Genomic DNA, 25,294 nt, shown 5'->3' on the forward strand with positions numbered 1-25,294 from the left:
AGGAAAGTGCTAGTAGTGCGAAGGAAGCGACCATGGCCTTAAGTAAGGTAAGAGCTGTATCATGCGCCTGATGTGAAATTGGGAAGCAACGGAAAACCGTCTACAGGGCTGCCGACAGTTGGGTTTGAATAAATGAAAATGAATGCAAGCTGACTGCTACGTGTCTCAAACGACGCTGGCAGTCGCTTGATACAGTATTATAGTGTACTAGATGGAAAAGTACTGTGTGTAGTGTGAGTTGCAGAAATGTCAGATACGCAACAAAATCCACAGTTCTAACCCTTCAGGCAAGCAACTCAGTGTTGAAAACATCCTAGGGATATGAGCTACGAACGTTTGGTAAATAAAATATAATAAAGTATGAGAGCATCGTCGTTACCGGGACAAAACCTCCTATGTGAAATATTTTAGCTTAGAGCTTTGGCCGGCAAGGTTCTGTCATCTAAGGTGCAATATTGTATGAATATTGTCAAGGCATTCTCGCTCTTCGTATTGTATGTGCTGCGGGTGGGTATATCTCCAAAAATATTATCACGTAGGAGGTTCTGTCCCGGCAACGACGATATATTCTTTATTTTCTCCTAAAAATTACAATCCTTTTCTTAATCATCGTTATCCGTCCGAATAGATTAGCAGTTTGCATTTTTCTACTTCTACGAGCGCTAACGTGAGTCAATTCAGTTTCAGTTAAGCCCTTATAACTCCATTCGGTGTGAACATTTTTCATAAAATCAAAAACTCTCCAAAGTATTGAATCAAGGAACACATTACAGAAGGTAAGGTACGGGTTATTCTGCCCGAAGGCAGGTCCGACCCTCCGCAGAGGTGTTCCTGAGCCGGAGTTTACGTGCGGTACGGTGGCCAGTTCATTTCCGCTCCTCCATTTCCTTACCCCCCCCCCAACAGCGCGTGGCAACCCATCCAACACCTGACCACGCCCAATGTTGCTTAACTTCGGAGATCTCACGAGATCCGGTGTTTCAACACGGCCACGGCCGTTGACATTACAGAAGGAATTATGTAAATCAATTAATTTGGCTAGGATTTTAATTGAATCACAGAAAACTAGTAAAGAAACAAGCGATTTTAGGCTGTTTTTCCGGAACTGCATTTATTCCGGAAGTGGTTTTCAATTATTATTTTTAGTTTGATAGAGATATCCAAGACCAAAAATTTGAAACCTTTCCGGGCCCTATAGTCCTTCAAATTTCGGCACAATTGAGGAAATTGCTTAATTTTACGTTTTTCGTAGAATGAGGATCCCTACTTTGTTTATTAAGAAATGTTTTTAGTATTAAAAACTCAGCTCCCGCAAACCAAAGCCGACAAACTGAACGGGAATCTAATCTGGAAATTAATGCTTAAATCATACCATATTTTTGGTTTGGGGTTGAAGTAGGACTATATTATGCATGAATAAAATTTGAGTGTTCTACGTGTAATAGGATGGGAATATGGTGGCATCATGAAAACATGTATTGTTGTGTTTAATTCTACTCCCAACTGTACCATGTGTCCTTTTAATTCTGGACTGCCCCACGTGTCAGTATGATCCCCTGTGTGAAGTAGATTTGGGCCATCAGGAATTCCTCTGTACACAGTAGAGTGTAGCACGACCACTGTTGTTCACAAAACTCATCAATATCCGAAACCTACTTCCTGCAAGCGTTTCGTATACATCATTTACTATTTTATTTAATAATTGGCCAGTTAGGGACCATGGTAAGTTTCATTATACATTTTGACGTTTGCCAAGTTTTCGATTGATCCATTGGGTTTATACATTAGCTCGCTGTACCGTACCGAGCACAGCGTTCATCCGAATACTTTGCACCAGTTCTTCTGAGAATGTCTAGTTTGTGCTCGTCATCTGGTCGTACTCCCATTTCTTCGAGGTCTTTCTTAACTAACGTAGCAAGGAATTGTTGTTCTTGGTTTCAAGTCAAAATTGGTAAAAATGTGTTTCGTCCATCGAGAGTCGTAGATGACCGTAGAAGTGAGCCCTGCATTTGCGCATCGTGGTGGCCGTGATCTTCTCTATCTTAGAATAGATTTCTTGTCTGAATTTTCTTATGTACAACACGTTTTTATCGTATTTTGTGCCAAAAAATATAATTATTATTACTGACTTGTGCCTCGTGCTATGTAAAAACTAGTGTCTTAAGTGTCCTAATTGCATGTAATTATGGAATTAAACTTAAATAATAGTTATAATAGAAAGGTGGATTTCTGAGAGTTACTTTAAAGACATATTCATTTCTCTACGAATTTCTTAAGTCTATATACCATTTGCAACATCTCTTTTTAAACAAATTTCTACTCTGCATGTTATTTTTATGATTACAGTATTAACAAATACATCGCAATTGGGAAATGGCAATGATCACTTACAGGAGTGTGATGATAAAGTAAAGTTAAAACATAATTATCCAGCAACAATAACAACAACAAAAACTGCAACAGTTACAACAAGAGTACAACAATCAATTCCATGGAATGAAAATATTACAAGAAATATTACTAGTTTAACATTCTAATTCCAGCATCACCATATTCAAATTTACATTCAACTTAAGTATTTCCAGTGCTTAACACTACGGCTTACAATACTACAGTTTGAGCTTACTACTAGCTTAACAATACAACATCGTCATATATAAATTCACACGTACCTTAAGCATTATATAATTTTACACTGTTACATACAGTAGATTGAGTGGTCCAATTACTAACTATTATCTTAGCATGGTAAATACAGCACCTTCATATACAAATTCACACATACCTTAAATAATTCAGATGCCTTAATACTACAATTTACAGTCCATTAAAATATCACATAGAAATGTACACACAGTTTACAGAATGCTGGAGTCTATTCTTGAAGCACCTTACATTTTTGAGAAAAGGCTCTAAGACAGCTGCAGGTAATGCATTCCAGTCATCAGTTCCCGATTTACGAATGAATATTTACCACAGTTAGTTCTCTGCGATATATCTTTTACTTTATGCTGATGATCTGTCCTGCTTATATAACAGGGCTTTTCTAGTCGACTGTTCAACTCTCCCCAAGCTGGTTTATTCATGCAAGCATTCTACATGGCATGTTTCCTTCTAGTCCCAAGAGTCTCCCACCCAAGCTTGTCTATCATACTTGGCACACTTCTTCTAGGACTGAAATCATTAAGCACGAACCTTGCAGCCTTTCACTGTGCCATCTCAAGCTTCTTAATGAGTCCTGTTTGGTATGGATCCCATAAGGCTGTTCCATATTCCAGGACTGTCCTACTGATCGATGTATAGCCCTGCGACTTCGCCTGGGGACTGATTTCCTTTAGCACGTTCATCACGAAGTGTAAGGACTTGTACACTTTGCTTATTACATTTCCTACGTGCGTGTCCCATTTTAGATCTCTCTTTACGTTGTTTCCTACAGTAGTTACTTGCATGAGTCACTCTCAACCAGAGCGTCCGATACAATATTGGTAGTCCCCTTGCCTATCTTTCATTCCCATTCTTATGAGACTGCATTTTCGAGAATTCATTTTCATTTTGTTATCGAGTGCCCACTTATATAGTGTACCCGTGCTTCGCTACGGTATTCTATAATGTATACGGATATCGAAGTAAACTGCTGTACATGAAGTGAATAAAAAAATCGCATGTCTCTTGGCGTTATTCGAGAAAAAGCATAGGGAGGTCCGCAGACGTTGTTTCCATTGTGAAGTGCGAGTTGCAGAGATGTGATGATAACGACAGGTCCACTTGTCTGCCGCAATTCACTATGCGTAACGTCAGTCACATTTTGATGGGTAAATTTGTTTATAATCGGGGACACCTATACCTAATGATAAAGAGAATCAGGTAAAAGACTTTTTTTTAATTCACGCTCCCTTGTCTTCTGCTAGTCAAATCAAGAAGGGAATTATGCATTACAATGGTACAGAGGCGTTGGAGAACTACCCTATTCCTATTACTAGTTAAAGTCGATGTCGGGACTACTGATTACAACAGCAGACGCCCTCCTACTGAGAGTCACTATTAATTTGTTAAGTATTAATTTACAATGTAAGACACACCCCTTTCTAAATCGCTAAAAAATCGACTTAAATTAATAAATGTAGATCGACATACGGAAGAATATGCATGTTCACCTTCATTTACAGAATAACTGCTGCTAAACGGTGCATTCATATTGAAAAACGGATTGTATAAAAAGACGACTCCGCAAACAATCTATATTCACTTCGGAATTTACTTTGGCAGCTCGCTGGTAAATGCCTTAAATAGGAGTGTCCCTATAACACTACCCTGTACTACTCCCGATGTTATAGGCGCTTCGTCGGAGTATTTGTTTCCCACCTTTACTCTCTGAGTGCAGTCTGTCAAACATTCCCGGATCCACAGAACCGCTATTTTATCAATGTTTGTTTCCACCCATTTAAGATCAGGATGTCATGTGATACTACGTCAAATGCTCCCTTAATATCAATTACATTAGCATCAACTTGCACACCTTTGTCTAATGACTCACTAATATCTTCAACGAGCGACAACAACTGACTCTCGCACGAGAAACATTTTCTGAAACCTTGTTGACGGCCTTTAATCTATGAACTTTTCTCCCATTGTTCTGATGCTTGGTGATGCTTGTTGTTTAAAAGGGGCCTAACAATGAAGGTCATCGGCCCCCATTGTTCTCTTAGATATTCTAAAATGAGGTGTTTCATTTCTTTGCACACAATGGACGTAAGCAGCCTGTTTCCCCCTCTAAAAATCGGGACAGTAATCTGGAGTTTGCATATTGTTCAGAGACGCAGTGAATATATTTTTCCAAAATGGCGTAGAATAGCTCTACCACCCGGTTTCAGAACCTCCCCAGCAATATTATCAAGACCTGTCGACTTAGATTTTTTTCTTAATTCTTTCCTGAATTTTTCAACGGTTAATTTAGAAGAGAGAACAATCAGTGTTATCGATAATGTCTATCGACAGGCTATTCTGCTCATTAAATACGTTCCCATACCAATGATTTAATTCATTATCAATTAGCAGATCGTCAGTAATTCCCTCACCTTCGCTGGACATTATCGTTGGCATATCATGGCTGGTTCCTTTACTTTTCCTAATATACTTACAGAGATTTTTCCACCAATTTTCCCTGGAAGTAAGTGTACCTTTCATATTCGTCATGAGCATCTTTCTTTTCAGAAGCGAGTTCTTTGGACAGCTTGTGAAACCTAATCGTACGCTCCGAACTAAATTGCCTTTTTCTGTACGCTTTCCTTACTCCTTATTCCCTCCTGAGATTAAGAGTCTCATGCTATATCGACTGAGCTAGGTGGGCATAAAAGGGAATTGAGCCAGCGGCACGCAGTGTTTCCAAGCAGTCACCCATCAAGTACTGACCACGCCCAATGTTGTTTAACTGCAGTGATCATACGCGAACCGGTGTATTCAACATGGTATGGCCGTTACAAATTATTTATTTCATTTCCATTCATGTATTTTCTATTTCAATTATCTCCTTCCCCGGGCTTTAACATTTGCCCAATACTCCCGCATCCGTTTCCGGTGATGCCCCTTTCTTGCTTCTGTCCACGCCATAAATGTTTTCAACTTCGGCTTCTTTTGGAAACTCTTGTGGTCTTGAAGTATCTTCTTAAGTGGGCTGTGCTCGAGAACATCATCATGTGTGATGCCTACATCTTGTACATCTTTCTCAATAGCACTGAACTAGGTCCCTTTTGTATTTTTATTCAAGAAGTAGGAGACGATTCTTGGCTGATTTTGCTATTTATTTATTTATTTATTTATTTATTTATTTATCCTTGGTTCGTTTTGGCCTACTAGGGACCACGGGGCTCTTCTTCACACTAAGCTAAGGTCTTCAGTTTTTCTTGGCCCAGTCAAATACTTTAATATGATAATACCGGACAGCTTGCTGTTTTCAGTGAGAAAGTCGATAGTGGTGCTACCTACACGGCTTGGTGTGACCAACTCTTCAATAACATATTGTCATCTGTATGATTCTTGGCGCACTGCCGTGTTGTTTATAATGTATCAGTGTTTGTCACTAAATAATCTTACATTGCAGTTATATTCCAAGAAAAGTGTTATGCGCTGAACAAATTACCCACAAGCTAATGGGCATGGGAACTGATAAGGACAGCAAGTATTAAAAAAGTTATGACCTCGCATCTGTGTTGAGGTTACATTCTATGACCCTTATATTAAGAAAATCAATCAAATACTCTACTGAAATGTTCGTGGGATGTAAAAACAATAATATTAACGTATATGGAACTCTAGTATACTCAAACTAGAGGGTCCACATTGTTAACCAGTACCATAAATTTCACAAACGAAAACCTGTGGGCCTGTAGCGTAATGGTTATCGCGGTAGTCTTGAAATTGAAAATTGAAGGCCATGAGTTTCGAATCCAGTCATTTTTTTACTGTAAGAAAATAATAATAATAATAATAATAATTTTCTTAACGTCCCACTAAGTACTTTTACGGTTTTCGGAGACGCCGAGGTGCCGGAATATAGTCCCCCAGGAATTCTTTTACATGCCAGTAAATCTACCTGCACGAGGCTGACGTATTTGAGCACCTGAGAACCTGCCAAATTTGGATCAGAAGGTCATCGCATCAACCGTCTCAACCACTCGGCCCGGCGTAAGAAAATTATTCTTCTTCTTTATCTGTTTATCCTCCAGGGTCGGTTTTTCCCTCGGACTCAGCCATGGATCCCACCTCTACCGCCTCAAGGGCAGTGTCCTGGAGCTTCAGAATCTGGGTCGGGGGATATAACTGGGGAGGATGACGAGTACCTCGCCCAGGCGGCCTCACCTGCTATGCTGAACATGGGCCTTGCGGGGGCATAGGGAGATTGGAAGGGATAGACAAGGAAGAGGGAAGGAAGCAGCCGTGGCCTTATGTTAGGTACCATCCCGGCATTTGCCTGGAGAAGGATGGCTGAGGTGGGAATCGAACCCACCTCTATTCAGTTGACCTCCCGAGGCTGAGAGGACCCCGTTCCATCCCTCGTACCGGTTTTCATTTTCGTGGCAGAGTCTGGAATCGAACCCGGGCCTCCGGGGGTATTAGCTAATGACATGAATCACTACACCACAGAAGCGGGCAAGACAATTATTTCAGTGTATTACAGGCATAGGCTTGAGCACCAGTCCAACAAATTGAATACGTTTGTATGGTAATGCTTCATGCATAAATTTGTGAAAGAGACTTTAGGAAATTCTGAACACTTCTTCCTTGTCAAGAACATCCTAGTTCACTCACCGTAACCCCAATGTATCATACATATTATGTATTTCTGTCTTCAGAGGTAAAACAGAAAATTCAAAGTACAGCAAAAACGAGAGAGCAGCGTGAGCTGAGTTCTCCTGTAGCATTCGGGAAGATCGGCCGTATCGAAGAAGAAGACGAAGAAGTCAAAATAATGGATCAGAACTCCTGTTCCTTAATTACAACTTCTCTTTCCCAAAATTGTAATAAATCATGGATGTTGATAAGTTATCTGCCCGCTCTGGCACTTTGGCTGAATGGTTAGCGCTTCGTGCCCCCCGTTTTTTTTATACCTTCATTCCTCGGAGTGTTGGATCTCTTCCATTTCCCTTCTGATCAGTGTTAATAGAGGATGGATGGCCAGTTGTACTTCCTCTTAAAAAATAATCACCACCACGGAATGGTCAGCGTACTGGCCTTCTGTTCAGAGGACCCTGGTACGATTCCCGACTGAGTCGGAGATTTTATTCGCGTCTGTTAATTCCTGTAGATCGGAGGCTACGGGTTTGTGTTCGTATTCCTACGCATCTTCAAATATATACGACACATCGCACGAGAAACAACCACAGAAACACGAGGTAGTGAATATATATCCCTCCACATACGATTGGTGGTAGGAAAGGCATCCGGCCGCAAAACTAGCCTAAGTCCATACAATGTCCTTCGCCAGGCTAAAAAAAAAAACTGGAGAGAGTAGGTAGTTGTTAAATATTTCCCCCAGAGGATGCTTGGATCCTCAAACAAATGCTGCTTTTAATTTTCATGACATAGCGAAAGGCACGGCTAACATAATGCTCGTTTGGAGGTTACGAAAGAGGCATTTCATATTTTAAAATGCAACTCTTAATTATTATGATTATTCAATTTATTATTTTAACGAAAATATTTCCAATGAGTGTAGTGCATTCCTCTCAACTGTAGCATAGACGAGTATGCAGTTCACACCAAGACGCTAGATGTCACAACCATCGCTGTTCGCACTCGACTCAATGCTGTTGAGATAGAGCTGTCCGGTATTGGTGTATTAAAGTATTTGGCCCAGTACGCTTTCATTTTCTGACTGTGTGCCTGCCTCCTTCCATCCGTCCACTTAGATCTGGTGGTCCCTGTACTCTTTTTGCTTGTGAAGGACAGTGGGAATATTCCCTGTAGGATGGCCTGTCGGTACAGAGATCGGTATTCTATGGTCTCTAATGGGGCCTGTAGTTACTGAGGTGATCCATTTGGTCCTGGAAGCCTTTCCCCTACTTGTCACTGTGAGGATTCTGTTGGTGAGCCAGCGGGGTTTCAGGCGGCTCAAGTGCCCGTAAAAAGTCAGTCGCCTTTTCCTCATACACGTGACTATGTCTTCCTGATGTTCATAAAGTTCGTTGTTGTACCTGATCCTGTCGGTGCCATCTTCTTCTCTTATGGATATTTATTTATTTATTTATTTATTTATTTATTTATTTATTTATTTATTTATTTATTTATTTATTTATTTATTTATTTATTTATTTATTCTTCTTAATCTGCGTACCCCTCAGGGTTGGTTTTCCCTCGGACTCAGCGAGGGATCCCACCTCTACCGCCTCAAGGGCAGTGTCCTGGAGCGTGAGACATTGGGTCAGGGAATACAACTGGGGAGAATGACCAGTACCTCGTCCAGGTGGCCTCACCTGCTATGCTGAACAGGAGCCTTGCTGGGGGATGGGAAGATTGGAAGGGATAGACAAGGAAGAGGGAAGGACCGGCCGTGGCCTTAAGTTAGGTACCACCCGGCTATATGCCTGGAGAAGAAATAGGAAACCACGGAAACCACATCCAGGATGGCTGAGGTGGGAATCCAACCCACCTCTACTCAGTTAACCTCGCGAGGCTGAGTGGACCCCGTTCGAGCCCTCGAACCATTTTTCAAATTTCGTGGCAGAGTCGGGAATCGAATCCGGGCCTCCGGGGGTGGCAGCTAATCACCCTAACCACTACACCACAGAGGCGAACTATTTATTTATTTATTTATTTATTTATTTATTTATTTATTTATTTATTTATTTATTTATTACGAAATCTTGAAATGTACGGTGTTTCTCGTACGGATTAATCCAAATCTATGAGCCGTGAACATTAGGGAATCTAGTGAAAGAATTTGTTTTAAAAAGGTTTCTGTAAGTGTCAAAGACAAAAGACAAAGACACCTCCGTACAGGCCATGAAGGCCCTTGGAGAAGTGGAAGGTAAAGGCTTCCACCACTGTTTACCGCGGCACGTGATGGGGTAGAGTGGTACAAATTTTTGGTGTAGGCTGAGTGAACCTCAGGGCCATGTGCACCTCCGGAATTGGAAATTTCATTTCTTAAGTTTTACGACTTCCTGACGGGGATTCGAACCCACGTTCTTCCGGGCAAACCGAGCACGCATTCACCGCCTGGGCCAGGCAGCCCCTTTCTGTAAGTGTACACTCCGAAATTAATGTACAAAAGCAGTTCTGTTTACAATAATTATTGTAATTTACTTTCAAGGTATGGCTTGTAAATGTGTTTTTTAAACTCCACGATCCGCCGTTTGAGAACATCCGTTTCGTGCAGCACTGCACAGCACTATTGCTTTCCTTATTTATCTTGAAGGGAAGTGATATCACATTTTCATGGGAGACTCACTTCGCGTGACCGCAATTCCCGTTTTTTTTTATGCAGCGTAATCTCTCAGTGCCTAAGGAAAGGGATGGTGTAGTTGTTTCCTAGATAGGTCGAGATTAAGTTGAAACCTCTGTGAAATTCCTCGTACAACCTCAGTTAAAAGTGAACCTGTAGAATGTAAGTGGCTTTGAAATATTTCATTACATGTACATTTATATTAGCTTTACGCCACTCTAAGCGTTGCGAGCCCAACGTTGTCATGTATCAAGATATTCAGATTGTGGAAACCTTGTTTTAATATAGGGTTACCGACACCACAAAACTCTACAAAAGCATGCTTTGCCTACTGATATTATACATCAGAGTGGTATGCAAGTGCATATTTTATTTACTGAAATATAGACCTTCTAAACCGACAAGGAAGTGCGTTTTAAGGTGAAATTGGACTAATTATTAAGTTTAGTAGGATTCATTATGTATGTTTTCGGTTTTTATGATGAATATTTTAACATGTTTCACAAGCAGTCTTCAAGAAGATGCAAAGTACACTCATGTTCATAACAAACAGAACACCTTGAAAGACTAGAGATAGGAAGTTCATATTCACAGGACATGTTCATTAGTATGTTCTCCAGAAACGATTAGCATTTCAGTCACCTAGGTTACGCATGTATCCTGTTGCCTAGTAGGCATTGGGTCCTCCAAGGGCACCGATAACTTATTCCATGTGTGATGGCATCGACGCGTATAGCGCGAATAGCGTCCTGGGGTATGGGCGTCCATGCTGCATTAACCTGGTTCCACTCCTCTCTCAGCGTTGCAAGCCCATCGTTGTCATGTATCAAGATATTCAGATTCTGAAAACTTTGTTTTAATATACGGATACCGATGTGGTGGTTGGCATTGTGTCACAGCGCCGCATCCGTCGTTTAACCATGTTCCACACACTTTCGATTTGTGAAAAGTCCGGTGATCGGGTGGGCCAGGGCAACAGTCTGACGTCCTGCGATAACAAGAAGGCACGTGTTCATGCAGCAGTATATGGTCGTGCATTGTCTTGCTGAAATATGGTGTCTGGGGTGTCGTGCAGAAAGGGTATGGTTACGGGTCGCAGGATGCCATTCACGTAGGTAAAACTGGTCACAGTGCCCTGGACACGCACCAACTGAAATTTGTGGTTGTACCCAATAGCACCCCACACCATAAGGCCTTGAGTTAACGCTGTATGTTTTGTGCGAATGCAGTCAATGTGATGCCCCTTACCCTGTCTGCGGCGAACCAAAATTCCGCCCCAGTGACGTCCTTCCATACACCTTTGCAAGCTAGCATGTTTATGTACATTTGTCAAACATAGGCGAACATGTGGACGACGCGCCGGTAACCTAGACCGTAATAAACGGCGACGGACTCTCAGTCCTGATAGTGGACGATGTGTTACACTGTTCCACTGTTGCACCAGAGCCGAGAAGGACGCATATCTGTCCTGCAATGCAATTCGGATGAGGTGTCGATTTTGTCGGGGGGTGGTCCAGCTAGTGCGACCAGACCCATCTCGTTGTGTACTACTACCTTTTGTGAACCATTCTGTACACACCCGTTGTACTGCCGACACACTTGGTCCCGCACGAGCAGCAAATACCTGTATGGATGCATCATGTTCTCTCATGCCAATAATGCGCCCTATTTCGAACTCATTTGACGGTACGATTCTCGCATACATCTGCGAGGCATTCAGCACGCTTTCTCAAGTCACACTGATTCATTACCTTCGGTTTTTATAGCGACAACAAGAGCCGCAGGCACATTTTACCAGTAGGTGGTGTTGCGCCGAGATATCGAAGTGGACCTTGATTCTGAGGGCAAACATGTTTCAAATGCTAATCATTTCTGCAGAACATACTAATGCACATGTCCTGTGAATACCAACTTCCTATATTTAGTCTTTCAAGGTGTTTGGTTTTTATGAACATGAGTGCAATCAATGCCGTGAATTATTTCGGAATGGGTGGCCTTGTTCTAAATGAATATTACAGCTGTGGTAAGATTTCAAGGAAGAATCAGAAAGCTAGAAACACCTTAGTTGAGTCTTAGTGATTCGCTGCAGAGTATGGATAAATTGAAGCGTGAAGTGGAAGATATTCCAGGAAACCTCGGGCTGCATCTGAAAACAAAATGTCGTGATGTCTTCAAACAAAATCCGAGCTACGACATCATGGTAGTTATAAACAAATATTTGTCTGGTACTGATAATATGGTTCCAGAATGGTTTAACACCTACACTCGCTTCCGATTTGGTATTCGGGAGACAGTGGGTTTGAACCACGCTGTCGGCAGCCCTGAAGATAGTTTCCCGTGGTTTCCCATTTTTACACCAGGTAGGTAATTAAGGCTACGCCCAATTCCTTCCCAATAATAGCCCTTTCCTGTCCCATCGTCGCCATAAGTCATATCTGTGTCTGTGCGACGTAAAGCCAATACCAAAAAAATGCTTGTAATTTCTAATACTGTCCTGTCACATCCGTAGATGTAGAGAACTCATTCATTCTCCGTATTGAAGCTCATTTTAACAGACAAACGCCACAGGTTCGTACCAGAAGATAGTTATAGTGTACTGCAGAGCAAATTGCGGAAAGCAAAATTAGGGTGTGGAGTGTGAAATGAAAGAGGAATGTATATTTAAATGTGTTTCTTCACGTGTGCTTTTTACACGGTTTTCTTACAACCTTATTAATTGTGATTAACCATGTGTATTGATAAACGCATTGCGCCTTATCTAGGAGACGTGTGCGCATGTTTTAACTGTGAGCACTGATACAATGATGCGTCTGGCACTATGCAACATCCGCATTTATAAGTAGAAAGTGTTTTGTTTCTCATTCCATTCTTCATTCATGATCATGATTTTATTCATTGGTTTGTGTGAACCGCGTGGGTATAGTAAAGGAATCTTACGTTTCCATTTCAAAGAAGTGTTTAAAAATAAGTGCATAATGAAGCGCATATTTCACTACTTTTTACAGCATACTTGCACGCTTATATTGGTGATTTATATAGCATATAAATCCGATGTCTCTTCCTGAAATGAAATGGAAGGCCTAGTTCAGGTCTTTTTATTTGACGCTCGTAGGCGACCTGCGAGTCATTTAATTTAATTTCGGGCGGATATTTCTAGCCGGATGTATCCCTTGTAAGGCAGACCCTCCGATGAGGGTGGGCGGCATCTGCCATGTGTAGGTAACTGATGGAGGATAGTCTCAAGTGTGGTGTGTGACTTGCAGGAATGTTGGGGACCGCACAAACACCCTGTCCCCCCACCAAGGGAATTAACCATTTAAGGTTAAAATCTCCGACCAGGCCGAGGATCGACCGTGGGACCCCTGTGACCAAAAACCAGGACGCTAACCATTTATCCATGGAGCCGGATATGTCTACTCAAAATGCATATTAATGAAACGTCATGGGTTTCGTTCAGTCCACCTCTCGTTTTCCGTGAGAGTAGGAAATAGTTCAATTGTATTTTCCTCTCTGTGTGGATCACGATAATATTATAACAACATTCCCTCCCTTCACATAGCTATTGAATTGTCCGATACACTACTGTTACTGAAATTGAGTAACTGGGAATGTAAATCGAGCCGTACTGCTATACGAGATTCCCTCTTCACTGGCGGGTGTTGTCGACCTTGTCTGTGGGATTCTATTGTAGAAAGCATAGAGACGCGTTGAAGCGCCTTTGGATCACTGAGTCCGTCTCTTTGATATAAGATGACATTAAAGGGCATTTGGGTCAATAATAAGCAACCGGGTATGCCTCTGTGGTGTAGTGGTTAGTGTGATTAGCTGCCACGCCCGGAGGCCCGAGTTCGATTCCCGGCTCTGCCACGAAATTTGAAAAGTGATACGAGGGCTGGTACGGGGTCCACTCAGCCTCGGGAGGTCAAATGAGTAGAGGTGGGTTCGATTCCCACCTCAGCCATCCTGGAAGTGGTTTTCCGTTGTTTCCCATTTCTCCTCCAGGAAAATGCCGGGATGGTACCTAACTTAAGACCACGGCCGATTCCTTCCCTCCTCCTTGTCTATCCCTTCCAATCTTCCCATCCCTCCCCAAGGCCCCTGTTCAGCATAGCAGGTGAGGCCGCCTGGGCGTGTTACTGGTCATTCTCCCCAGCTGTATCCCCCGACCCAGAGTCTGAAGCTCCAGGACACTGCCCTTGAGGCGGTAGAGGTGGGATCCCTCGCTGAGTCCGAGGGAAAAACCGACCCTGGAAGGTAAACAGATTAAAAAGAAGAACCAACCGTTCACTCACCAGTTTACAGTTCAATCCATTTCCCAATCCACTGAGTAACAATGAAAATTAATTACCTTATAAGGCTTCTCAGACTCATGGCTTCTACTTTCCAATTAACTCCATCCTTTGCTTCCTAGGAAGAGAATTTTAATCCTAAAGTAAATCAAATTCAACTCAGAAGTATCAGAAATCACAGCCTGTAATATTACGTTACTCTAGATATCTTGGATCAGTGGTAGAGTGTCCGCCTTCAGTGCCCAGGATCGCAGATTCAAACCCAGCAGAGCTATTCGAACTTTTAATATAATAATTTTACTAAACACAATGTGTAGATTAGTTTCGGCTAAGTTTTCACCAGTCGTTTGTCAGCGTATTTGAAAACTGAATTCTGTTTCCACATTTCGCCAAATGGTATTGGGGACATTTGATTGCATACTTTGCAGACGCAGTTATCCTTACAGCCGAACAGGTGGTGAAAAACATGGTGGCACGCATGTGGTTGAATACCTTATTATAAACACCAGACCGGAACATGCGCGATACCAAAGGTTCTGAACGAGAGAAGAAGACCGGAAAATCTTCTAAACGTAAAATAAAAATTTATAAGAATAAGAAGAAAGAGCGGGAAGAGCTGACAAAAATTCGAGAACTTCAAAAGTCGTGTGAAAATGTTGATATTTCAAGTATCCTAAGTATCCTAAGCAAATGGTTTTACTGTTCCAACAGAAATTCAGAGAGAGTATTTGCATGGGTCTTCGTAGGTTGGATATTCTAGGAGCAGCTACAACTGGAAGTAAGAAAACTTTGTCATTTCTGATTCCGGTTCTTGAATTGCTGTACTGCAGACACTGGACAAGGCTAGATCGTACAGATGAACTTATTATAACTCCAACTCAAGAGCTGGCTTAACAGATATTTCAATCCTTAAGGAAAGTGGGATAGTACCATGACTTCCTAGCTAAACTTATCATAGGAGATAAAGATTTACATTTTGAGAAGAAAGGAATTGAACAGTGCAACATTGTGATCTGCACTCCTGGGAGACTTCTGCAACATATAGTAGTCGAATTATTGAAAAGTGGAAAAGATGTCCATTCGATATCGTACGAGTGTCGACATGTAAAATATTTCTTGTGACACATTTGGAGTTTATCCGACAAAATTAATTAAAGTGGGTCCGGTACACAATCCCGCTATCTCTAATTCGGGTCTCAGAAATTTTTTAACCTAAAGGGAGAAGATTTGTACGTAATTATTAAATGCCAATAATTGCCAAGCGCTACGACTCCCTTGCCAGGGTAGCCATGTTTATGACGTCATAGTTCTTCACGTCGACCTGTGGAAGGTCATCCATTATGAAACTATGACGTCACGAGGCACCATCTGACATTTATCTCTGCCCATTGGTCACCCAAAAAAGATATGGTAGAATAAAATGGAACGCCCAAACTGACACTCAGGCAGCCTAGTTGCCGTCAAATTAAATTGTTTAAACACGGTAACTGAGGCCATACTATTATTATTATTATTATTATTATTATTATTATTATTATTATTATTATTATTATTATTATTATATTATTATAATTACTGGAAGCCACAATATATAATTGTAAATGAACATACACATGGAACAAGACTAAGGCACATAAGTTATTTTCAGGTCATCAGGTACTGCAACAAATATGGATCCAGAACACTGCAAGTTGTAGTTCCTAAATTTTTGAACACGTTTCCCTCAGAATTAACACACTTGAAAACCAAATATCAACCAAAAAAACATGTGAAGCTATGGACCAGAGATAATAAAATTACAGTTGAATTATTTGTTCATGAATGAAAAATGTACCAAAGACTTATCTATTTTGAATGATACTTTCAGGGATTGAGAGAAACTCACACCACAGGACATGATAAAGCAAAACGGTTTTCGGATTTGAAATGAGCGTGACAATCTGCACTAGAAAATATAAACATCATTTCAGATATCTAGCCCTTGTAATTCAGTGTTATTATTATTATTATTATTATTATTATTATTATTATTATTATTATTATTATTATTATTATTATTATTATTATTATTATTACCGAGCTCGGTAGCTGCAGTCGCTTAAGTGGGGCCAGTATCCAGTATTCGGGAGATAGTAGGTTCGAACCCTACTGTCGGCAGCCCTGAAGATGGTTTCCCGTGGTTTCACATTTTCACACCAGGCAATTGCTGGGGCTGTACCTTAATTAAGGCCACGGCCGCTTCCTTCCCAGTCCTAGCCCTTTTCTGTCCCATCGTCTCTATAAGGCATATCTGTGTCGGTGCGACGTAAAGCCAATAGCAAATTATTATTATTATTATTATTATTATTATTATTATTATTATTATTATTATTATTATTATTATTATTATTATTATTATTATTATTATTAAGACTCACCAACAGGATATTCACAATAACAGGAAAAGGCAAAGCTTCTAAGAACAAATGGATCACGTCAGTTAAGTCGGATATGGAACAACTAGATATCCCACTGGGACAAACTCATGACCGACTACTGTTCCGTCAAGCCGTCCGACACAGAGTTTTCCCAACGTCCCTTACAAGCAAGAAGACTACAGGAACTAAGTGGACAGAGGAGAGAAAGCTGGCTCATAGTCAGCAAATGAAGGAGTATTGGAAGAAGAAGAAAGCAACAACTTTACCGAAGACTAGATACCGAGCCCCGTGGTCCTCAGTAGGTCTAAACGACAAAGAAGAATATTATTATTATTATTATTATTATTATTATTATTATTATTATTATTATTATTATTATTATTATTATTATTATTATTATTATTATTATTATTATTATTATTATTTCATTATCATAACCAGGAAATCACCAGTTCTACACATAACCCTATCTTCACGGGACATAACATTTATGTTGACCAAATATGTAGGCAGGTAAAACATCGCAGACACTTACGTCTTTGCCAGCCAGAGATGTCTTCTGTGGCAAAACATGCCATACTTATAATGACTATCAAATCATTTTTGATGCAACATCTGTCATTTATAAAGGGAAAGATTTTATACCTAGAATCATTCGTGTGGCCATATAAGTTACTAAACACCCGAATAATTTCAACAAAGGTGACGGTTATATACTGAGCAGATCATGGCTACCCACTATAGTTAACTCGTCGATATCCTTCTCTTTGACTCTGGAGGCCCTGGAATGAACTATACTTCTAACAGAGTCTCTCTATCTTCAGTGTGGTTACTATGTAGTGACATTTGCCATTACATGCTTTGTTATTACTCTGAAGATGATCCTTGTCGCAGGATCGAAGCGCGTCAGCAAATTTATTAATATACGAGACTTAATGTCCCCAAATGATCATAATATCATTTAGTTATCGTGAAAGTATACGTATTAAGATAACATTTTCTTGTTTCGATAATACCTAATCCATCTGCTGGGATTCTAACTTCAATCACGTTTATAAAAGAAACAAATGTCGAAGTCACTCGACTACGAGAAATACTTCAGTGAATAGCAAATAATGTTCCGTAGTATTCCCCTTAGTACAAAATCATATTGAAATTATTTTCTTGTTGTATAACATTAGTATCCAATGGCATAGCCATGCCAAGCCACCAGATTTCGTGACATTTATCTTACACACAATCCTTCGTATATAATATCAGATATGAATTTTACTAACATATTTGACTGAAATTTAGATGAATAGAATTGAACTGAATTAGCAGTGAAAGATCGGGTGCGATTGATGATCGAAAGAAGCGTGATCCATGTTTGTTCCTTGTGATCTCAACCGTGCGTTCCATTCCAGCTTACATCGGTGAATTCCTGAAGACGAAAACTTTCTCAATTCATCATAATGTCCATTTTGACATTAGCATGTGAAACACACACAGTGAAAACAATGGCGTGCGAAATTATTATCACGTTTTAGTCAGTCCGTATTCACTCTTTTCGTTTTAACAATAGGAGGGTTAACTGCAGTTAAAGGGGCAGAAGAAGTACTTACAACAGTTCTAAAATCCTTCGTTTAGTACTATACCGCGAAAAGTCTTAAGCCGCCTAGCCGAGTGGCTCATACATTTGAGGTGCTGGCCTTCTGACCCCAACTCGGCAGGTTCAGGCTCAGTCCGATGGTATTTGAAAGCGCTGAAATACGTTAGCCCGGTGTCGCGGTAGATTTACTGGCACGTCAAAGAGCTCCTGCGGGACTAAATTTCGGCACCTCGGCATCTCCGTAAACCTTAAAAAGTCGTTAGTGTGACATAAAAATTATTATTATTATTATTACTGTCTGCCTCTGTGGTGTAGTGGTTAGCGTGATTAGCTGCCACCCCCGGAGGCCCGGGTTCGATTCCCGGCTCTGCCATGAAATTTGAAAAGTGGTACGAGGGCTGGAACGGGGTCCACTCAGCCTCGGGAGGTCAACTGAGTAGAGGTGGGTTCGATCCCCACCTCAGCCATCCTGGAAGTGGTTTTCCGTGGTTTCCCACTTCTCCTCCAGGCGAATGCCGGGAGGGTACCTAACTTAAGGCCACGGCCGCTTCCTTCCCTCTTCCTTGCCTATCCCTTCCAATCTTCCCATCCCTCCACAAGGCCCCTGTTCAGCATAGCAGGTGAGGCCGCCTGGGCGAGGTACTGCTCATACTCCCCAGTTGTATCCCCCGACCAAGAGTCTGAAGCTCCAGGACACTGCCCTTGAGGCGGTAGAGGTGGGATCCCTCGCTGAGTCCGAGGGAAAAACCGACCCTGGAGGGTAAACAGATTAAGATAAAAAGGAGATGTACGTGTTTGATTTTTATCGATAATACGGACAAGTATCAGATCTGTAGTGAACTAAGTTATCTCTAGGCCTAGGACATAGAATGTCAAGTCTGTCTCCAAACGAATAAGGGTTGAAAATCTCCAGGACGAGGAAATTAGACAGAAGTATATGGATACGATTAGCGAGTAGTTCCGAACAGTGGACAAAAAGCAGGTTCAGGGTACAGAAAGAGAATGAGTGGCATACAGGGATGCTGTCCGGCATCACGGCTAAATGGTTAGCGTGCTGGCCTATGGTAACAGGGGCCCCGGGTTCGATTCCCTGCAGGGTCGGGAATTGTAACCATAATTGTTTAATTTTACTGGCACGGGGGCTGGGTGTATGCGTCGTCTTCATCATCATTTCATCCTCATCACGAAGCGCAGGTCGCCTACGGAGTCAAATCGAAAGTCCTGCATCTGGCGAGCCGAACGTGTCCTTGGACACTACCGGCACTAAAAGCAATATGCCATTTCACAGGGATGCTGTCGCAGAAACAGCAAGGGAATTCCTAGGAACAACTATGTTCAAAGATGGGGGAAATGCGAACATATTGGTAGAATGATGAAGTGAGGACAGCTTGCAAACATAAAAAGAAGGCTTATCAGAAATGGCTCCAAACAAGGGCTGATGCAAACAGGGAATTGTACGTAGATGAAAGGAACAGAACGAAGCAAATAGTTGTTGAATCCAAAAATAATTCGTGGGGAGATTTTGGTATTAACCTGTAAAGACTAGGTCAGTTAGCTGGGAAACCTTTCTGGACAGTAAGAAAGAATCTTAAGAAGGGAGGGGAAAAGGACATGAACTGTGTTTTGGGTAATTCAGGTGAACTCATAATAGATCCCATGGAGTCACTAGACAGGTGAAGAGATTACTTTGAAAATCTTTTCAACGTGAAAGGAGATCTTCCTGATGGTGTCGCGAACAACCGAGCTCGTGGGGAGGAGGAAAATGATGTTGGTAAAATGACGCTTGAGGAAGTGAAAAGGATAATAAATAAAATCCATTGTCATAACGCGGCAGGAATATATGAAATTAGATCTGAAATGGTTAAGGATAGTGGGAAGGCGGGGATGAAATCGCTCCATAGTGTAATAAGATTAGCATGGAGTCTTCGAAAGGTACCTTCAGATTGTACAAAAGCAATTGCACCTATCTATAAGCAAGGGAACAGGAAGGATTGCAACAACTATCTCATTGATTAGTACACAAGGCAAAGTATTCACTGTCATCTTGAAAAGAGGGCTGCGATCAGTGGTTGTGAGGAACTTGGATGAAAACCAGTTTGGTTCAAACCACAGAGGGGCTCTCAGAATCAGATTTTCAGTATGAGCCAGGTAACTGAAAAATGCTACGAGAGGAATAGATATATTTATGTTTTGTAGATCTACAGGAAGCATATGAAGGGTTACCGAGGGGAAAGTAATTCACCGTACTGGGGGACTGTGGGATTATGAGTAGATTATTAAAATGAATCAAAAGCGTTTATGTTGACAATTGGGCTGCAGTGAGAACTGATGGCAGAATGAGTTCTTGGTTTAGGTTACTTGCAGGAATTACACAAGGCTCTAATCTTTCACCTTTGTCGTTCATAGTTTACTTGGATCATCTGCGGAAAAGTATGAAGTTGTAACTGTTCCCTCTCGTCAAGACACTTGGGGAGATGAAAGTTATTATCTTGGGACACATGAATATAAAATAAACTATTTGTGGCTTGCCCGCAAATTGCCACGCAAATAGAAACAACTAACATTCCATGGTTGCCCATTTCTCTATGTAATGTTTGGGCGTCATGGTTACAGTTTTAAATAAAACTGTAAACCAAAATTTATATTTACTAGCATAGAGACTTATACGTAAATCACAGGGGTAGGATTTTAAATAATTAACCATTGAGAATCGGTTAAGAAAGAAAGTTAACGCAATATAAAATACAAATGAATTTATTATACAAAAAAATGAGAAGAATCGGAAAAGTTTCCTTAAAGCGTGGAGGAATTTAGAATTTAATTTACTGAATTTACTTATTGCTTGCTTTATCTAACTGAAGCTCACCAATTGCAGCTTCCGTTGAAGTCATCTGGTTTCCGTGGTTACTCGTTCTCTTCTTCTCGATGTAGAATTTGCTCCATGGGCATCCTTCCTTCATTCTCTGATGTAGTACGGGCTATCTGGACTAACACTCCCTACTTGCCTAGTCTTTGAATTAGACATTGGCCCTATACTTGTAATAACTGATCAGCGTTGATCGTATGAGGAGAAAATTCAGAGATATGAATTTTTCCATATTAGTAGAAATCTCAATCCAACTGAGCTATACTATTTATACGGTACAGACTTGTACCAAAATTCCGTAGACTTGAACTAAACATAGTTCTTCGTCCACAATATTTACTGAATATAATACAAGCCATAAGCTTGTTACTTCTCACGCAGATCCGATAACATTACCGCATCTAAGTACTGTATCGAAGCGATAACACATTGTACAAAAATAACCATGTCGCGGAGCGACCACACACTGTTTCAAAAATCAAATCACGTCGTTCAAAATAGATGTTCACAGTAGAAGTAGTAGTGATGGAGTATCTGTAGTTAGGTTGTAAGGTTGTAAGGTCGTAAGGTCCCGTTCTCGTGTTGAGAATCAGTGTATATCCGGTCTCACCCCCACTCTTGGTAACAGTTCAATCTCAAAACTCATATACAACGAAGTATCTGATTCGATAGATCGAAGCATCAACTCCCCTTCTCTTCCTCGACAAGTCCAGAAGGCGTGGCGATGATATAGCTGACCAGCTTGCAAGCCTAGCGCACGGGTCGCTGTTTACTAGCCTTGGTCATAAAATAAACCCATGACTCACGCAAAATCCCAAGTTTCAAGAATAACCCTCCGTATACACAAACATGAGATTAAATGAAAACAACTATGTCTCAACATATTGACCGTATTTACAACATAATGAATTCTTATCCTACATAATATACTAATTTAAATAATAAAACGATGTTATCATATATACCATATGATTTCAAAATGCCTTGATTACAAATGATTGACGTTGAATAAATATGTTATTACAAATAATTGCCAATGGCGGATAAACTTGATATCAAATGATATCGCGTAAAATGATATTATATTAAATTAGTAGGGCTGGAGAAGCCTGGACGGTTACAAAGTGGCAGGGAGGGATTCATTTAGGGGAAATGTAGTAAGCAGTCTGGCCTATGCTGATGACTTAGTGTTGATGGCAGATTGTGCTGAAAGCCTGCAGTCTAATATCTTGGAACTTGAAAATAGACGCAAGGTGTGTGGTATGAAAATTAGCCTTTCCAAGACTAAATTGATGTCAGTAGTTAAGAAATCCAACAGAACTGAATGTCAGATTTTGATACAAAGCTGGAATGAGTAGATAATTTAAAGTGTTTATGATGTGTGTTCTCTCAGGATGGTAATATAGTAAGCGAGATTGAATCATGGTCCAGTAAAGCTAATGTAGTGAGCTCGCAGTTGCGATCAATATTCTGTAAGAAGGAAGTCAGCTCCCGGACGAAACAATCTTTACATCGGTCTGTTCTCAGACGAACTTTGCTTTACGGGAAAGCCGGGTGGGCTGAGGATATCTTATTCATAATTTAGAATTAACAGACACGAAAGTAGCAAGAATGATTGCTGGTACAAACAGGTGGGAACAATTGCAGATGGGTACTCAGAATGAGGAGATAAAATCAGAGCTTGGAATGAACTCAATTGATTAAGCTGTACGCATAAACCGGCTTCGGTGATGGGGTCATGTGAGGCGAATGGAGGAGGATAGGTTACCTAAGAGAATAATGGACTCTGTTATGTAGGGTAAGAGAAGTAGCGGAAGACCAAGACGACAATGGTTGAATCGGTTTCTAAAGTTTTAAAGATAATAGGTTTAGACCAAATGAGGCGTCAGCACTAGTAGCAAATAGAGGATTGTGGCGATGTTAAGTAAATTCACAGAAGCTTGCAGACTGAATGCTGAAAGGTATACGGTCTACAATGATGTATGTTATTATTATTATTATTATTATTATTATTATTATTATTATTATTATTAGTAGTAGTAGTAGTAGTAGTAGTAGTAGTAGTAGTAGTAGTATTAGTATTAATGTTTAATGTGAATATGCCCATTAGGTCTACGCAAAGTACTTAGAAGCGTGCATATGCTTTCTTCTTTGCCCATGTTTCTTTCATTCCTTTACTGTGGGCTTCCTTTCTGTCTTCAGACCAGGTTGTTCCCGTCTTCTTTTTTGTCTTTCCTCTTGGTCAACTTGTCATTTGTTTCGAGTCCATTTTCCCGAATTGTTTCACCAAGATACTTAAATTGTGATACTTGTTTAATTTTGCCATATTTTGTTTCCATTCATTTTGGTGCATGTTTGTTGGAGGTCATGTTTTCTATCTTTTCAAAAAATATATGAAAGCCTACTTTTCCGCAACGTTTTTTAGGTGATCAGTCTGAGTTTGGGCTGTTGAAATGTCTCGGGTTAGTAATTCTAGGTCGTCCGCAAATGCTAAGCAATCTATCGCTAGTTTTCCTCGGCCAAACGTGAGTGGTTGGTGAATTCTGGGGACCAATTTCTGTTTGCGCCATTCTTGTATCACTTTTTCCAGGACACCGTTGAAGAGCAAGCACGAGAGTCCGTCTCCTTGTCTTACTCCCGTTTTGATTTCAAAGGGATCTGAGGTTTCCCCCATGAATTTAAGCTTGGACTTCATGTCTGTCATTGTCTATTTTATGACTGAAAGTGTTTTCATGCCTAGACCTTGTTCTTTCAATATTTGAAAGAGTGATTTGCGATCAACTGAATCATAGGTTTTTTTGAACTCAACAAAAGTGCAGACTACATTTTTGCTACAAATTCTCTGATGTTTTAGGATTATCTTTAGGTTCAATATTTGCTCTGGACATGATCTACCTGGTCTGAATCCTGCCTGATATTCTACAATTTGTGGCTCTAGTTGTTTCGGTGCTCTATCAAGAAGACATTGGGATTGAATTTTTTACGCAACTGATACTACTTGGATTCCTCTGTAGTTGTTTACATCTTTTCTGTCTCTCTTCTTGTGTAGCGGCTGAATTAATGCATTTTTCGTCTTCTGGGATTAGTTCTGTTTTCCGTATGACTTGCATGATTTTTGTGATTTTCTTTATGGTGTTTGGGCCTGCTGATTTGAGGACTTCAGCTATTATTCCATCCTCACACGATGCTTTGTTGTTTTTAAGTTTTTTGATCTCTCTTGTGATTTCTTCTGCATCTGGTGGTAATGAATTTGGATTGGTATTTTCAGGTTCTTGTGGAGAAAATCTTTGTGTTGGTTCTGGACAGTTCAGTACTTCTTTAAAATATCTGGCAAGTTCTTTGCTGTTTTCTTGGTTGTTCAGAGTCTACTGTCCATTTTCTTTCCTGAAGCAGAGACTTTGTTGTTGATATCCTTCAAGCTTAGTTTGGAAGTTCTTATAGAAATTTCGTGTGGTTTTCTCTCAAAGTTTTTATCGATTTCAAGTAGTTGATCATTTTCAAATTTCCTTTTGGTCTCTCTGATCAATTGAGCTGTCTCTTTCCTCACTGCCAGGAATGTTTAGTAGTTATTCTTCGTCGTTATGCTGTTCCAGTTGTTGTATGCTTTCTGTCGAGATTGGATTGCTTGTTTACACTTCTTATTCCACCAATGGTGTCTCTTTCTTTTCTGCAGAGGAATTAGTGTTTGTACTGTTGTAATCAGTTTTATTTTGAGCTGTTGCCAATTCCTTGCCTCCTTTCACTCTAACTATTCCGTAGGGGATGTTTGGATCCTAGTGAAGTCAAATTTTTGGATTAGTGGTTTCTTTTGTGTGAACCACTGAGGTTTCAACTTCAGTTTGATTCTTGTCAGGTAATGACCTGAGTGTATGTTTGCTCCCGTTCTGACTTAAACATTCAAATTTTTCTTTGGTTTGGATATGAGATTGCTACATGGTCAATTTGGAACTCGCCGATAAGTGTGTGTTCGGTGATCTTCATGTCATTTGTTTTGATGGTTCTTTTTGAAGTGTGTTGACATTATTTTAAGGTTAAATATCCTGCGGAATTCGATTAATCTCTGTCCATTTTGATTGGTCCGTTTATGTGCTGGGAATTTTCCTATTGTTTTTCCTGTGTTTTCTTTCTTTGCATAATTGTGCATTTAAGTCGCCTAGTAAGATTTTGACGTGGGTTGGAGGAATTTCGGAT

The 25,294-nt window shown here is 40.5% G+C and overlaps 1 pseudogene; it reads right to left on the reverse strand.

Annotated features, from left to right (window-relative positions):
• Positions 1–5,361: 5,361 nt before the first annotated feature.
• LOC137501362 (5S ribosomal RNA) lies at positions 5,362–5,479 on the reverse strand (annotated as a pseudogene).
• Positions 5,480–25,294: the final 19,815 nt, after the last annotated feature.

The sequence above is a fragment of the Anabrus simplex genome, chromosome 6, assembly GCF_040414725.1.
Source record: "Anabrus simplex isolate iqAnaSimp1 chromosome 6, ASM4041472v1, whole genome shotgun sequence".
NCBI classification, from domain to species: domain Eukaryota; kingdom Metazoa; phylum Arthropoda; class Insecta; order Orthoptera; family Tettigoniidae; genus Anabrus; species Anabrus simplex.